The following is an 18836-nucleotide window of genomic DNA, read 5'->3' on the forward strand; positions in this document are numbered from 1 at the left end:
TTGTCAGGTTCCCATATTGCATTTCATGTAATATTTTGAGGCCCATTTTATGTAAAAAGTATTGCTGTCTACACGCTGGGGTGTGAAACTCACTACATTACTGTGCTTTCTTGCACTGGTTCATACATTATAAAAAACATTCACTACCAATGTATATCATAAGGCTCATTAACCTAACGAGATTTTCACAAAGTTTGTACCCAACAGATTTTAGCACATGCTGTTGTAGTAGGCTGAAATATCACCCATGTGCTGTATAGATTACATTTACAGCATTTGGCAGACACCCTTATCAAGAACGACTTAAAGAAGTACTTTGAAGTCTCCATCAATAAATACATAACGATACTGGTTCACTAGGTCACAGACTAAGAATACCATTAGTCATATAACTCTGTTGGGAGGAAATATAGTAAGAAAAACAGAAATTTTTAAAGAACAGTGCTAATTTTAGTACTTTAAGAAGAGGCAAGTCTTTAGACGTTGTTTGAATACCAACAGTGACTCAGTTGTTCGGACATTTAGGAAGTTCAATCCACCACCTAGGTACAAGAACAGAGAAGAGTCTAGATGCATGCCTTCCTTGTACCCAGAGAGATGATGGCACCAGTCTAGCGGTGCAAGAGGTTCGGAGGGAGTGTGGTGCAGTGCAGGGTGTGATAAGTGATTTGAGGTAAGTGGGTGCTGGTCGATTTTTGACTTTGTAGGCAAGTATCAGAGTTTTTAATCTCATGTGAGATACACATTTAATACTACAGGAAGCCAGTGGAGAGAGCGTTGCAATGGGGTGGTGTGGGAGAACTCAGGAAGGTTGAAAACAAGTCAAGCAGCTGCATTCTGGATCAGTTGCAGAGGTCGAGTGGTGCTCAGAAGCAGACCTGCCAGGAGTGAATTGCAGTAGTCCAGTTTTGAAATGACAAGAGATTGAACCAGCACCTGAGTGACCTGTATGGATAGAAATGGACGAATCCTTCTGATGTTGTAAAGGAGAAATCAACATGAGCGTGTCAGATTAGCAATGTAAGAGAAAAAGGACAATTGATTGCCAATGGTTACCCCAAGGTTGCGTGCAGTAACCGAAGGTGGGAGCAGAGAGTTGTCAAGGGAGATCACAAGATCTTAACATGGTGATGAATCAGCTGGGATGAACATCAGTTCAGATTTGCTGGAATTAAGTTTCAGCTGATGAGCTGTCTCATCTAATCCATGATTAGATGTCTGCCAAACATGCTGAAATCTGAGCAGAAACATGAAGGTCTGAGGGAGGGAAGGAGAGGATGAGTTGAGTGTCATCCACATAGCAGTGGTATGAGAACCCATGTGAGGATATGACCTCACCAAGAGATTGAGTATACAGGGAGAACAGAAGAGGACCAAGTACTAAGCCTTGTGGGCCACCAGTGGAGAGTCTGCAGGGAGCAGATGTGGATGTGGATCCCCTCCACGTCACCTGTTATGAGCGACTTTCCAGGTAGGAAGCAAACCACTGCCATGCTGCACCGATTCCGAGACCATGAGGATGGACAAGACAGTCTTGTGGTTGACTGTGTCAAAAGCTGCTGAAAGGTCGAGGAGGATGAGGACTGATGACAGTTTGCCTGATCTAGTAGCATGTAGCTTCTCAGTGACAGCCAAATGTGCAGTCTCTGTGGAATGTGCCACTTTGAAGCCAGACTGTTTAGGATCTTGGAAGTTGTTCTGTGAGAGGTAGAGAGGCAGTGGATTGTAGACAGTGCATTCAAGGATTTTGGAAAGGAAAGTGAGAAGTGATAGCAGTCGGTAATCTGTGATGCCAGAGGGATCCAGAGTGGGTTTCTTCAAGATGGGAATAACCGTTGCTCTCTTGAATGCATTTGGTACATGACCAGATGTTATGGAGCCATTGATGATAGCCAAGATGAAGGGGAGGAGGTCTTGTGAGATGGTCTGGTGCATAGTGGAAGGGATTGGATCCAATGGGAAGGTGGTAGGACTGCAGGACAAGATGACCTGCAGGAGCTCTTCGGTTGCTAGATTAGAAAATCAGGGAATCCTCAGTGGCTAGTGTGGGAGTTGAGGTAGAAGTGAAGGTCTGGCATATTTATTCAATCTGATAAAATATTATGGACAAACACTGGAAAATATAGCATGAGTCTTGTATTTTGTAATTTTTCTAGCTTGGACCATGACAGTGACATGCAAAAAAATACCAATACATCAGTGCTACCAGTGTCCGGTATAAAGGCCACTGTGATTAATAGATCGGCATGCTTGACATGGCACCACTGTGGTTTGGTATAAAATGGGATTAAGGCTCCAAACTGAATGAAAGAGAATTAAATTTTTAGATTGATTTTAATTATTATTTTAAAATATGTAGTATAGAACTACAATAAACACCTTGCAGAAAAAACTCTTCTGCAATGATTGAGAACCCATGATACAGTGAGATAGGTGGTTATATACAGATCAAGTGATGAATTTAAATATGAACAATTAACCTGTTGATGTGGATCTAATTAATGTCACACTTGCTATCCATTCATTCATTTTGATCACAGACAGGGGTGGAATTCTCTGACTGTAAGAGGAAAGGTCTAAACAAACAAATGGGCAGTAGGGTAGCATTGATGTTGCAGCTGCCACTACTGCTGTGACCTGTGGTCATGATTGCTACTGCTCTGACCTTAATTTCTTTTCTTATTGCCATTTAAAATCATCTACGGTATTAATGTTTTTTCTCACCAGTCTAGGCCGTTACCCCGTCTCAGTTTTACTAGGCATCTTGGAGAATCTGCCCAAGTTCTTCTGGAGACTTTGACTGTTGTTCATGCTTCTTTTCTTTTTGTATGCAAAACCCATTAAAACCTTTCATTATGTTTTTGTCTGAAAAGTCATCTGTTATGTAGTATGTTGATTTCTTTACTGACATACAAACATTTTTGTAACATTTAGTTTTTTGTTGAAAAAGTAATGTTTGGAATTATACAGTCCCGTCTGAAACTATTGCTAATTCATTTATTTGTGCTATTTGGGTTTGAGATCAAAAGATGGATAGCTTTTATTTCAGGCACAGACAATAATAATAATAATAATAATAATAATAATAATAATAATAATAATAAATTATATACAGTGTCAGCAGCACGTCAACATCAGTATACATAACATATGTGCGTTTTATCCTAATAATTAGCGTGTGACGGTGAGTGTGTAGTGCAAAAGAATGTTGACAGATGGCTGAAAAGGAAAGCTCCACATGCTTCTGGACCATCAACTTCATCCTCAAGTAGCTAACGCTGTCTAGTATCAGTGTTTGTGTAGGGTGCTACAATTTTTTTTTAATTTTCAAAAAGTGATGTGACTGAAAAAATTTGGGAAACACTGCCTTAGATGTTGTTGGATATTTGTCTAGGGGTAAATGGGAAAGAAACCAATATTTTCAAAGGAATAAATAACAATACAATCATAATACAATAATACGTTGGGAAGGCGAACACGAGAGATGCCAAATAAAAGAAATAAATAAAACAAAAGGCAGCTAACTAGATTTCATCAGCTAAACTAACCATCAAAAGAAAATGCAGAAAAGTGTTCAGCATAAAAACAATTAAACTACTCTGACTAACCAGATAAACAACACATACATGGGGTGGTACTCACTCCTAAACCTAGTGTGTTTAATAAATTAGGACGCCCTACATGGTGCACAATGTATGTCGTGTGACTTACTTACCTGCTCCCTCCTTCCCAACTTCATACACACAATGTGAACTTGAGAAGACAGGACAGTATGCCACTATACACTTCACAACCACAATACTAACAAAGAATGTTTCAGTCAACTATCAAATACTCAGTATACCAAGACTCTAACAGGGATAACTACAAAACCGTGCTACAGAGTGTACAAAAGCAACAATCAACAGCAAATGAGCAAAAAGTTGCCAGCATGGAGGAAATACGGGCATTTAAATAGGGTGGCGTTAGGTGATTGTTGGCATGAACCAGTGTGTCATCTTCCTTGATCAAACACACAAAACAGACTACACACACACACACACACAACACCCATTCCTCCATATAGCGTAAGTAACACTGGGGTTCTCCCTTCAGTCTCCTCTTCAGGAGGTGAAATGCATGCTCAATAGGGTTAAGCTCTTGTGAATGCTGACATTTACATTTTTGCCATTTGGTATTTCTCAAAAGGCCCAGCACTGGCAGTTTGGTGGTGCTGGGATTTGTACTCATGACGTTCCTATCAGAAGTCCAATGTCTTAACCACTAAAGTTTATCCTGATTAATTTGGATGCATTTCTCAGTAAATTGGCAGACAAAATGTTCCTATAAATTTCTGATTTGATTCTGCTGCTACCACCATGAGTTAAATCATGACCAGTGTTGGGCCCTCAAGCAAGGCCCTTAACCCTCAGCTGCTCAGAAAAATGAATGAGATAAACCTAAGTCGCTCTGTCAAAGGGCATCTGCCAAGTAACAAATGTAAATGGGTGCTTTCTACATCAATAAAGATTAGTGAACCTGTTCCAGAAGCAGCCATGTAAGTTCAAGCCACAACACCACCTCCACCATGTTTCACAGATGAGCTTGTATGTTTTGGATCATGAGTAGATCCTTTCTTTCTCCACACTTTGGACTTTCCATCACTTTGGTAGAGGTTAATCTTGGTTCAGAACTTTTTGTGGCTCATCTCTGTATTTCTTTGCGAATTCCAATCTGGCTTTCCAATTCTTACTGCTGATGAGTGGTTTGCATCTTATGGTATGGCCTCTATATTTCTGCTCTCAAAGTCTTAGAATGATAGATTGTGATACAGTCACCCCTGCCCTGTGGGGGTTATTGGTGATGTCACTGACTGTTGTATTTGGGTTTTTCTTCAAAGCTCTCACAATGTTTGTCATCAGCGGTTGTCCTTGGTCGACCCAATCAGGGTAGCTCAGTATGACAATGGTTTTCTTCTTTTTCCTGACATTCCAAATTATTGTACTGGCTATGCCCAATGTTTGTGCAATGCCTCTGATTTTCTCCCATTTCTCTGCTTCAAAATGGCTTGCTTTTCTCCAATAGACAGCACTCTGATCTTCATGTTGGCTTATCCTTTTAGGTGAAACTGAATGCTAAACCCAAGAGTAGATTTTCAGACCTATTTATTGTTTAAATAATCAACAGCACACACCTAGGTAACAAGGAACACCTGTCAGTCACATGTTCCAATATTTTTGCTCAACTTCATATTAGGTGGTCTGATACAAAATATGTTATGTTCTGTCATTTAACAAATCTACATATACATACCCATCCCATGAGGAAATCAAGGTTTTGAGAGTAAAGTGAAGCCCTACCCTGTATTACTATAGTGTTCCTAATAAAGTGCTTGGTGAGTGTATATTTGAATGAGATTTTTTTCTAGTGTTGTCCCAACTAGTGTTGTCAACTAGTGTTGTCCCAATACTGGAATTTCTAACTTCAATACAATACCTTGAAAAATACTGATAATGCATACCATTTTCGATACCACAGGAGAAAAACCTGGGTAACAAGAAAAACCAGTCAGTCGCATGTTCCAATATTTTTGCTCACCTACATATTGGGTGGCCTGATACAAAATGTGTTATGTTCTTTGTCATTTAACACATCTACATACAAATACCAGGAAATAAAGGCTGAAATTATAAACTCTCTTCTCATTCATCTTTTGATCTCAAACCCAAACGTCTTCAGTCTATAGCATTGGCCTTGCTGTTACAATAGTTTCAGAGGGGACTGTAAAAAAGAGTGTCTAAGACTTCTGCACACTACTGTATGTGTACACTATATACCAGATATATGGGTTCAAATATCATCTGAAATTATTCAATTGATTAATAGACAGGTTTATCATAGGGTCAGTATCAATATAAGGTGCTTTTGGTGTCCTCAGTACAATCAATCAAGTTTCAAAATATTGTAAAACAACAAATTTTTCAGTATTTTTCTGAATAGTTAAACATAAATTGTAATGTGGAACTTAAGGTCAATATCATTATTTATTTTATTTTTTTTTTCACCATTTTCTTGTAATTGGGTTTAGTGGATTTTGACACATGCCAGGTACTGCCTGATCATCTTCAATAAGTGCAATAAGTAATTAAATTAAGCAATCTGGCAAAATAATATAGTGAGTTTTTTTTAAGCTGGATCACAATCCACAATTATTTTTCATGTTGATTTTTAGACTCTCTTACAAAGTTACTGAACAGTTCAACAGAAGCAGTTTCCCTGTTGAAGAAAATATGGCTTCTCTTTCAAGGAAATATAACCTTGAAAAATAGACACACCTTAGGGCACCTTATCTTTTCAAACTAATTTAATAAAGTGCACTTCCCAACATAATGTAAACCAATTTTTCTAATATGAAAATCATATATGGATAGCATTTTTTTAAATATAAGTGTTAAATAAAAAAAAGTATATCACCTTTACTCATGTCTTCAGTATTTACAAGTGCAATAAATGAAAAGGTGATTGACTTTCCTGTCCATTAAGAACTGGTAAAGATACCCTGTATTTAGACATTATATTACATAATGTAGTATGTTGCAAGTGTTTCAATAGAAAAATGTCAACAAATAAATAAATAAAGACTCAAAGAATATATGTTGAGTGTCCGTGAGCGAGAGCATCAATAGCGCACTCAAATTTTTGGCACGGATTTGCTGCCATAAGCAAAGGTCCAACCACCACAGTCTCACAAAATCCTTTTGGGAAACACTAAATCACTGTTAAGTAAACTTGCTTGTGTGCTTTGGATCATTGTTTTGTTGCATGAGCCAACTGCACTTCAGCTTCAGCTCATGGACAGATGACCTGACATTCTCTTCATGAATTGTCTAATACAGAGCAGAATTCATAGTTCTCTCAACGATAACAAGGCATCCAGGCTCTGATGCAACAAAGCCTCACCAAACTATCACAGTACCACCACCATGCTTCAAAGTTGGTATGAGGCTATTATTTTGAAAAGTAGCTTTAGGTTTACTACAGATATAATGGGGGCCATGTCAGCCAAAAACCTCCACTTTAGATCAATCAGTTCATAACACGTTGTTTCAGAACTCAGAAGGATCATCTAGGTGTTCCTTGGCAAACTTGAAACAAGCATTTACACTCACAAGCACTTTATGGGAACACCTGTACACCAGCTCATTCATGCAATTATCTAATCAGCCAATCATGTTTTAGCAATGCAATGCATAAAGTCATGCAGATACCAGCCAGCAGCTTTGGGTAATGTTCACATTAAACATCAGAAAGGGGAAATTTTATTTTGGCATGAATGTTGGTACCAGTTGGGCTGGTTTGAGTATTTCTATAACTGCTGAACTCCTAGGATTTTCATGCACAACAGTCTCTAGTGTTTACTCAGAAGGGTACAATAAAGAATAAAACATCCAGTGAGTGGCAATTCTATGGACAGAAACACCTTATTGATGAAAGATGTCAATGGAGAATGGCCAGAATAGCTTGAGCTGAGGGAAAGGCTACAGTAACTCATAACCTTGCTGTACAATTGTGGTGTGCAGAAAAGCATCTCAGAATGCACAACACACATTCGCCACAAAGTTGGATGAACTACAACAGGAGAAGACAACATCAAGTTCCACTTCTGTCAGCCAAAAACAGAAAGCTGAAGCTGTAGTGGGGACAGGCTCACCAAAACTGGACAGTTGAAGACTGGAAAAACATAGCCTTGTCTGTTGTGTATTTACTGTTCTTTTCTGTGTAAATATATATAGTCCTGCTTTCATCTCACACTGTTGTGCATTTGCACTTTATGTAGTCTTGTGTATTTTTGTGTGCACCATGGTCCTGGAGAAACATTTCATTCCAATGTTTACAAGCTGTAAAGAGGAATGATAATAAAAACATCACTTTACTTGATGAATCCTGATTTCTGCTGAGGCACATAGATGGTAGGGTCAGAATTTGGTGCCATCAGCATGAATCCATGGACCCAACCTGCCTTGTGTCATCAGTCCAGTCTGGTGGAGGTGGTGTAATGTTGTGTGGGATCTTTTCTTTGCACACTTTGGGCCTGTTCATACCAAATCAATCATTGCTTGAATGCCACAGCCTATTTGAGAATTTTAAGCTCCACAGAATTATTTTAAAAAATAAGAAGTCTAAAACCTGCATAATAAGTATTCCCTTCTTTTAACAATTTAAATTAGGACTAGTATTTAATTTTCATTCACATTATACATGTTAGAGTACATCTGTGTTTATTTATTTATATACATAATTTTATTTATTTATTTTATTTATTTATTTTTTTGCACACACACACACACACACACACACACACACCTGTGTCCAATTGTATGCTTGAGCAATAAATACCTGAGAGGTCTCACAGCCAAAATGGCAGATCAGATCAGTCCTGCTGACCTGTAGTGCTTTGAGATGAAAACACTACCAGCATGGAGTGCTCAGGCAAGAAGGGAAATTGTCAGAGAAGTGTCCACAAGTCCAGAAAATATATGTTCCAACTAGTCATGATATGGGAATTTCTAACTTCAATACAATACCTTGAAAAATACTGATATTCGATATAATTTTCGATACCAGAGGGAAAAATTGGAAGAGCATTAAGGGCATAAAATTTTAGATATTTATTAAAATATAAATATAACATGACAACAAGGTATATTTTTATACTAATGAAAACTTCTTGAGGTAGTGCACTTGTTCAAAAACCTCAGAGATTTTCAAACATCCAAAAGGTAATAAAGTGTAAGTAAGAAACAAAACCTTATGTATTTTCAAGTAAAAATTCACAGAGTACTTTTAATTCCTTCAGGTGCTTTGCTAAATAAGAGTTGTTAGGACCTTTTGTTAGCACTGCTCTGAGCAGTGCTTGCATATTGGCTTGCTTGTGTCCTTCACCTTTCCATGTTCTTTTGCCTCAAATCCAAAATATACTCAGCAAAACAACAAAAGAAACTTCCTCTCACATTCAACTGCTTTTATTTCCAGCAAATTTCTTAGCATGTGTAAATAATTGTATTGACACAAAAACATACAACAACTGAGACATAAACTGAACAAGCTTCACAGACATTTGACAAACTGAAATGGAATAATGAGTCCCTGAACAAAGGGGGTCAATATCAAAGCAACAGTTAATATCTGGTGTGGCCTCCAGCTGCTTTAAGTACTACAGTACATCTCATCATCATGGACTGCACCAGATTTGTCAGTTCTTGCTGTGAGATGTTACTCCACTCTTCCACTAAGGAATTTGCAAGTTCTCGATCATAGCTGGGGGGGGACATGGTTATGTGTAATTTTCCACTGCAAGGACGATCAGCTGTCCTTCCTGTCTCCCTGTAGCACTGTCTTAGGCGTCTTACATTACGGACATTGCAGTTTATTGCTTTGGCCACATCTGCAGTCCTCATGTCTCCCTGCAGCAGGCCTATGGCATGTTCACGCAGATGAGCAGGCACATTAGGCATCTTTCTTCTGGTTTTTCAGAGTCAGTAGAAAGGTCTCTTTAGTGATTGTAACTGTGACCTTAATTGCCTACCACCTGTAAAGAGTTAGTACCTAAAGGACAGTTTCACATGTGCAATAATTGTTTATTATTCATTGAACAAGCATAAAAAACAATAAAGATCTATAAAGGGCGGTCAATCAATTTCCAATAAAGATCTGTAAAGGGCGGTCAAGCAATTCAAATTTTTAATCAAATTAATTGCACAATGTGCTGATTAATTAATCGCAATTAATCGCACATTAATATTGGCTGAGAAATTACCCCCCAAAAGATCATTTCAAGTCATCATTGCCTTAGATGAGAAAATAATTGAATAGACATCACAAAAAGTAGCTTTAGAAAAAATAGATTATTTTATTTGATTCAACGTTTATTACACAAACTTTTAGGTTGTGTCAGATAACACAATTCGAAATTCTTCAATCAACCCCTTTATTTTCCTCCATATTAACAGTCCTATAATCCACATCAATCCATTTAGAGATTGCATTTATTAGTTTTTCCGATGTAGATTTACTAATTGTGTGCTGCCTGCTCTCAGTCAGTGTGGTTTGGTGGTGTGTGTTGACCTGTAGAAGCCAGGGTTGTGCCAAGTATACAGCTCGCTAAAACATGTTTTGAGTTCAGGTGGTATTTCAGGCCAGAATTTCTTCGATAGTATGCAAATTCCTTATTGCAGAGTTCAAAAGACTTTGGTCCAGTGTGCAAATCGGAGGGGTCGGCTTTTTTAGTTTGCCCAAATTAACTAGTTGGTGTATTGCATATGCCTGCTTCAGTTAACCATTGTGCTGTATCCTTAAAGGGATAGTTTATCCAAAAATGCAAATTCTGTCATCAATTACTCACCCTCATGTCATTCCAAACCTATAAGACTTTCGTTCATCTTCGGAACACAAATGAAGACATTTTTAATGAAACCTGGGAGATCTGTGTCTCTCTGTTTACAGTCCATTAACCAAAACTTTCCAGCTCCAAAAAGTTCATAAAGCCATTGTAAATGTAATCCATGTGACTCCAGTGGTTTAATCCCACAATGCATGTGCGTTGACGCGAGAGTGGTTAAAAAAAATGCCTGCGAGAGCAGGGGGGGAAAACAAAATAAAAAATGCAACTCCTCCATGTTGAAATCTCTACAGTGTCCCTCTTCCTGTTTACAGCAGAGGAAGAGGGACACTGTACACAAACCAAGTCACACAGAACAATCTTTGTAACAAAGATGTCTGCAGATTTCAACATAGAGGAGGACTTGTGTTTTTTTTGTCTGCTCTCATGACAACACAACACGCATTCGTCGTGGTTCTCTCATGAGACCTATGAAGATATTTTGTGAATAAAGACTTAATTTTAGTTTTCTTGAGCGCACAAAGCATCCATATTGCGTCATAAAATTGGGGTTAAACCACTGGAGCCACTATAGATTACTTTTATGATGCCTTTATGAACTTTTTGGAGCTTGAAAACTTTGGTTACTGGACTGTAAATGGGAGATTTCTGTCCCTCCAGGTTTCATTAAAAAAAAACTTCACCTGTGTTCCGAAGATGAATGGAAGTCTTATTGGTTTGTTTGGAATGACATGAGGGTGATTAATTTTCATTTTTGGGTGAACTATCCCGTTAACTGCTAATCTGAGGTTTACATACTTCTGCCACTCACATACAGTATCTCACAAAAGTGAGTACACCCTTCACATTTTTGTAAGTAGTGAGTGTACAGCTTGTGTAACAGTGTAAATTTGCTGTCCCCTCAAAATAACTCAACACACAGCCATTAATGTCTAAACGACTTCTTTGGTCGACCATGGCGAGGCCTGTTCTGAGTGGAACCTGTCCTGTTAAACCGCTGTATGGTCTTGGCCACCATGCTGCAGCTCAGTGTCAGGGTCTTGGCAATCTTCTTATAGCCTAGGCCATCTTTATGTAGAACAACAATTCCAACAATTGTCATGAGGTGCCATGTTGAACTTCCAGTAACCAGTATGGGGGAGTGTGAGAGCCATGACACCAAATTTAACACACCTGCTCCCCATTCACACCTGAGGCCTTGTGACACTAACAAGTCACATGACACCAGGGAGGGAAAATGGCTAATTGGGCCCAATTTGGACATTTTCACTTAGGGGTGTACTCACTTTTGTTGCCAGGGGTTTAGACATTAATGGCTGTGTGTTGAGTTATTTTGAGGGTACAGCAAATTTACACCGTTATACAAGCTGTACACTCACTACTTTACTTTGTAGCAAAGTGTCATTTCTTCAGTGTTGTGACATTAAAAGATATAATCAAATATTTACAATCAAATATTTATTGAGGGGTGTACTCACTTTTGTGTGGTACTGTATATGTAATATTGGATCATTTGTCTTAATAAATTTGACCAAGTATAATAAGTCTCATTTGCTTAATTGGGTTCTATGTCTATTTTTAGGACTTGTGTGAAAATCTCATGTTTTAGATCATATTTATTCAGAAAGGGATCACAAACTTTTAAGTAACACTGTATTCTGTGGTAATTAAATTCGGCTTTGCAAACTGTGCAAATTACTTTTGTTTTCTCCAAAGTTCTGTTGGGCAACTTTTTAAAGTGAAAATTTCCACCTAAACTCCTGCCTTGTCCTTATCCATCCAACCAGGATGGCTCAGTTTGGCGGTGCACGCGTCATCGTAAGTCATAGGTCATAGTTCTGTGACACAGATGCTGTGAATTTCTACTGGTCTACTTAAAAGCAACAACAACAAAAAAACATCATTGCACAAAAAATCTTGCTTTCTCAAAAGGAAAACACCTACTGCCAAACTAAATTTCCTGAACCTGCTCCCAAAAAATGTTTCCGTTTTGTGTGTGTCAGTCACGAAAGAGGAGAGAGACAGGAAACAGCTCTTTCTGGAAGTACAAACATACAAAGAGAGTCACAGCCTGAAGCATTCCTGTCAGTAGAATGCTCCATTTTATGAGAAATCTCATAAAAGAGAAATAACTATTAACCGAAGCACAAAACATATATTTACACTATGAATCATATAAAGTCTGGTTATATGTTATGGAATGATAAGGATTTTTTTTCCTGCAGCTTGTGAGCATCTATCAATTCTTATTTTATCGTCACAAAATTGGAGAATTGTACATGCACTAGACCCAAACACAAAAAAATTACATTGCTAGCTTATCATTAAAATGAATTGTTAACCAAATTCTTATAAATCCCATAATCTAGAGTTTGGATCTGTGCGTCATGAAAAATCTGAATAAGATGAATTACAGTCAATGATTTAAAAACTACACTACACTCATCACCTATCTTTACATTACATTTATTCATTTAGCAGACACTTTTATCCAAAGCAACTTACAAATGAGAAAATACAAGCAAAGTGATATATCAAGCAGAGAACAATGCAAGTAGTGCTACCATACAAGATCCATTAATTGAGTTCTAGAAGAAGCAAAGTGCGCAGAGTAGAGGTGTAAGTGCCAGAGAATTTCTTTTTTTAGGGGTTGGTTAGGTGTGCACGGAAGAGGTGGGTACCTTTAGTAATAACTTACAATATAAAGTTCTTGCTAAAATGACTATTAAACAGCTAACCATTTAAATTGTTATGATGTAATGAAGGCTCAAGACTCTTTATTTTCAACCTTGTTATAGCCTGGCACAGTAGCACAGCATTGCATAATTTTCTGCCTCCATTATCTACTCAAAAAGACTCCTTTATAAGAGCTAGCAGACAGTAGTCTCTCCTCCTTGTCCATACTTTCCTTATACCAGACAACTGCTGCTCTGCCCTGAGTCACATGCATGCTTGGCCTAATCTTGGACACACTCCTAAGGTCACTGCGATGTAACAAACAGTCATCCCCATTATGAATACTAGATGTTATGCAGAGGGCAACTTTCTCTGTGTAACACTACACTGTCTGCAACAAAGAAATGTTATGCCATACCTTTCAGCCATGGCTAATCTTGCTAGTGTAAAGCTGATGCTAAACTGTCTAATATTCATTGAATTAAGCCAACTACATACTGTTTAGGTGGCTTTTAGACTAACCTTTTAGTTAGAAGTATGGAGACATTGGGTACCGTTAAAGGCTACACTTCCTGTGTTTGTCTGCCTCAATTGTCAGCAGGGTTATCATGCTGATGTGGTGATTCAGACAGGATACAGATCCAAAAATGGTAGAGGGTTGAGAAGGTACAACATCTAGGTTTTCTTTATAATACAGTGCTTCCCATTACTTATCCAAATTAATTACCATTCATTTGTCCCACCACAGTTTCTTAATGAACCGAAAATATTTGTACACTTCTCATAACATAAAAGTTCTCTGATTTGCACCATTGCTTCGGCAAAACATCTCTCAATACAAGACAGTCAGACCATCCCCCCAGTAGGGATGGGCGATATCTTATCATTTGTGATACACCAGTACTATAATAACGATAAAGCCTAATTTGATGATGTATTTTGGTGTGCGACCCATTCGCAGCTCACGTACAGAGTGAAAACAAGTATGGTGGAAGGCGGACATGAAGCTGAGGAGGAGTTTGTCGCTAAACGAGGAGCGACCTCTACAGTCTGGAACTGGTTTGGTTACAGAAAATAAAGTTTTATTTTTAGATCAATGTTTGTGTTTCTGAGGCTCTCAAGATCACAGCCATCACTTGTGGCCAAAAACAGTGGTGAATGGTACTATATTTATATCGTCACTGATATCTCTATCGCAATAAATACCAGAAAATATCGTGATATTGTTTATATCACCCATCCCTACTCCCCAGTCAACAATTCAACTACAAAATGGCAGAGCTGATCAATACCATGTCCTCCTCAACCAGTATATTATTTCTTTTTTTTAAAAAATAAAATCAGTTCAACACAGGTAACCACTTTTGCTTCATTTTCTTGATACCTCAAATATATTCTATAGTCAATTTTGTGTTTTGAACATTTTGAACCATGTTAGACATTTCGTTTTGTTTACCATGCTTTGTGGGTATGACTTTTTTTGCCGTGTCATCACCATTCATATCTATACAGCCAATGTGTTTATGTTTACAAGAGCACAAATTCTTCATAGATCTAGATTGTTGCATTTTATTTTAAAATATACAAAATGTTCTTACAGGGGACCATGCCCCCAGACCCCCCTAGAGGGTCAGAGGCCCACCCACCACAGTCTGACAAAATCCTATGTGACACACTGTAATAGGTTGTTTATAAAATTATTAGGATATGGTCCAGTACAAAAAAAATATATAGAGTCACTGAAAAATCATGATGTCAACAATCAAATTTTCAGTATCAGTCAAATTTTATGAGTCTCAATCAAATATTTGTATTTCAGGCCAAAAACATACAATCATCTTAAAAATTTAAGATCTGCTGCCTAAAATCTCTGCACAACACTAACAGTAAAAAGGGTAAACTGGTATTTTTTAGAAAATGTTTGGATCAATTTCTGCCATGAGCTATTACAAGATTTTACCAGACTACTCTTTAAGAAATTGGTGGGGCCGGTGCCCCAGTGTAGGTTATGCCTGTGACTGTGATATACAGATATACAATCAGGTCCATATGTATTTGGACAGTGACAATTTTTGTGATTGTACACCACAATTTTGAAATGTAGCAATCAAGATGTGATTTAAGTGTAGACTTTCAGCTTTAATATACGGGGTTTAACAAAAATACTGCATTAAACATTTAGGAATTACAGATATTATTTTACATAGTTCCTCCATTTTCACAGGCTCAAAAGTAATTGGAATAACAAGGATAAATATAAGGACTATTTTAATACTTGGATGCAAATTCTTTGCGGTCAATAACTGCATGAAATCTGGAACCCATGGATATTGCCAAATGCCGAGTTTCCTTCCTTGAGACGCTTTTGCAAGGTCTTTACTGCAGCCGCCTTCAGTTGCTGCTTATTTGTGGGTCTTTCTGCCTTCAGGTTGGTCTTCAGTATGTGAAAACTATGCTCAGTTGCGTTGAGGTCAGGTGACTGACTCAGCCATTTAAGATCATTCAATTTCATTGCCTTAAGAAGCCCTTGAGTTGCTTTTGTAGTATGTTTTGGGTCACTATCCATAGGCATTGTGAAGCACTTTGACAATGATATGCCTACCTTCACAAGGGTGTTCTTGACTTGGTTAGGTGTTGTGAAGGGGTTTACTATACCAAAGAAAGAATTCTGTGATCATCCACTTTAGTTGTCTAACGTGGTCTTCCAGGCCTTTTGGTGTTGCTGAGCTCGCCAGTGCATTTGTTCTTTCTAAGAATGTATCAGATTGTTGATTTGGCCACTCCTAATGTTTCTGCTATCTCTTGGATAGCTCTGTTTTTGTTTTTCAGTCTAAGGATGGCCTCCTTCACGTGCATCGACATTTGTTTGGACTGTATATTGAAAGTTTCCATGGACAGCTACCAAATGCAAATTTAACACTTGGACTCAATTCTAGACCTTTTATCTCCTTAATTTGTCATGAAATAACGAGGAAACAAACTGCTTATCAGTCAATAGTATGTACAAATGGCTGTAATTCCTAAACGGTCAACTCAATATTTTTGTTAAACCCCTTGAATTAAAGCTGAACGTCTATACTTCAATTATTTCATTTCAAATCCATTGTGGTGGTGGACAGACTCAAAATTACAAAAATTGTCACTGTCCAAATAAATATGGACCAGACTGTGTTAGGAATTGCATATCAGCTGTTTTAGTCTGACTGGAACAAACAATTGTTTCCTATGTCTCAAATCCATTAGTCAGTTCAGTTCAATTCATGGTGGACCAGGGCATAAAAGCAAACATTCATGTTAAATTTAAATATTAACCAGCATAATACGTTGCATTTGAATTCCAAATGGCATGAAATGTCCTAAAGGTGGCTACATTTGAGATACTTTTTTTTTTTTTACTCTTGGCATTGCCTTATATGAACTTTATGTGCCTAAATTCAACAACACTTGACCCAGATTTTAGTTCTACCGGGGTAGATTCTGATGGGAAAAACAGGCAGCCCCTAAAATGAGCTCACTGAAACACACATTCAACCACCAAAGGCCTTCCTGTTTTAGCTCACTCCATTGGGGCTCTGTGTTGTCGTATGCTCGGCTGCTTTACCACAAGATACCACATCACATTGTGTGTGTGTGTATATGTTTTACAAGTCCTATTCTGGTAAATTCTATACTGTTAACATAATAAGAATGAATTTGATTATTTTTTCAATAGTGTACGAGTAAGATGTGACCTATATTCAGACATATACTATATGACCAAAGGTTTGTGGACACCAGACCATTACACCCATATGCATGTTCTGAACATCCTATTTAGGATTCCCTTTGTCAAGAGGAAACCTATTGTTATTGTTAGTATTCTCATTAGGGGTCAAGCACCGAAGGGGCGAAGATATACACTCCTAACTCCTAATACACTGTTCATCAGACTCTAACCAAAAACATGTCACAAAGCTTCTTTTGCTGCTCATGGTGCCGATAACTGGCTTGACCCCAGTATTTCTGCTTGCAGCTATATTTAGGGGCCAAGCACCAAAGGTACTCTTGACACCATCTGAACCAAATAATTTTATCTTGGTCTCATCAGACCACAGGACATGGTTCCAGTAATCCATGTCCTTAGTCTGCTAGTCTTCAGCAAACTGTTTGCGGGCTTTCTTGTGCATCATCTTTAGAAGAGGCTGCCTTCTGGGGCAACAGTCAAGCAGACCACGCAGTGTGTGGCGTATGGTCTGAGCACTGGCAGGCTGACCCCCCACCCCTTCAACCTCTGCAGCACTCATACGTCTATTTCCCCAAAGACAACCTCTGGATATGATGCTGAGCATGTGCACTCAACGGCTTTGGTCGACCATGGCGAGACCTGTTCTCAGTGGAACCTGTCCTGTTAAACCGCTGTATGGTCTTGGCCACCGTGCTGCAGCTCAGTGTCAGGGTCTTGGCAATCTTCTTATAGCCTAGGCCATCTGTACGTAGAGCAACAATTATTTTTTTCAGATCCTCTCAGAGTTCTTTGCCATGAGGTGCCATGTTGTACTTCCATCAATCGAACTTGCTGTCCACCATTTCACTGAAAACCTTCTTTTTTTGAACTCCTTCTGGAACGTTGGCCCCATTTTCACCAAATTCGATTCAGATCATTTTCAGACCATGCTGGCAAAAAGTTATGGATTTTGTGTTCATATACTTAACTGTTTTCGTTTAACGCATCAACAACTTTGATGGCATGATGGCAAAACTATTCAGAGGCTGTATCTTTGCAAGGCTTTCGCATATTGACACCAAACTTTGTGTCTGTCATTGTGACCCCACACTGACCACATCACATCAATTTGGTCACAGCACCACTTATTGGTCAAGTATGATAAGCAATTACATCATAACAATTGATTGTATTTATGAATGTTCAACCATTTTGCCTAAAATCATATACAAATGTCTAAAATTACGCTTTTACAGTCGGCCATGATGCTCCCTGTCATGCTTGTTTAGCTCCTTGTTTAGACTCTTTAGTGCTTGGCCCCTTAATTGCTGCTTGCAGCAATATTTATTATTATTCTCATCTCCCTAAAGTTCCACAATAACTCAAGATCTGAATGGTAAATAGTTTTGAAATTTGGCACATTGATACTACAGACCACTAGTAACTCCCACACCACAAATGGCCCACATGAGCTCATAGGTGGCACTACAGGCCACACTCAAATTCTACATGATTTTTCCCTCCACCCCATAAGTCCAACATGTCTGAAAATTGGTATACATGCCTTATTTCTCATTGGCAACAAAAAAGCCATTGGGACCCATAAAGTCACCCATTATAGATTTTCCAATACACTGAAAATTACTGCAAAAAACTACAAAAATATTCTCCTCATGAACCATAGGTCCGATTTACTTGAACTGTGGTACATATGTGTGGTATACATGTCTTTGTATAAGGTGATAAGCAATAAGGAATCAAATAAAAACTGGCCAAACTATTTACATATTGGTGAATTAAAAACTGTTGCGCATATTTCTTGTGTCCATAATCAACATTAACCTATGGACTTGATCTGTACTAAACACAATGTGTGATGTCAACCTCATATCTCCAAAAAAAATGACATTAAATGGAATAAAAATTTCTCGCTAATGCTAAAATAATGATTTACATATCCGCTAGTCATAAAACAGATACTCCGATTCAATCACCAGTTCATATGAAGACTCTTGACAATGTTGAGTAACAAATCTGAGAAATGGGTGAAAGTAAGATGAAAAATAGCTTTATCATGAA

At 38.1% G+C, this 18836-nt stretch overlaps 1 protein-coding gene across 4 annotated transcripts in view; it reads right to left on the minus strand.

Moving 5' to 3' along the window:
* camsap2b (calmodulin regulated spectrin-associated protein family, member 2b) overlaps positions 1-18836 on the minus strand; it is a 94736-nt gene that overhangs the window by 70802 nt on the left and 5098 nt on the right. The gene's annotated exons all lie outside the window — the stretch shown is intronic.

The sequence above is a fragment of the Ictalurus punctatus genome, chromosome 20 (assembly GCF_001660625.3).
Source record: "Ictalurus punctatus breed USDA103 chromosome 20, Coco_2.0, whole genome shotgun sequence".
NCBI lineage: Eukaryota > Metazoa > Chordata > Actinopteri > Siluriformes > Ictaluridae > Ictalurus > Ictalurus punctatus.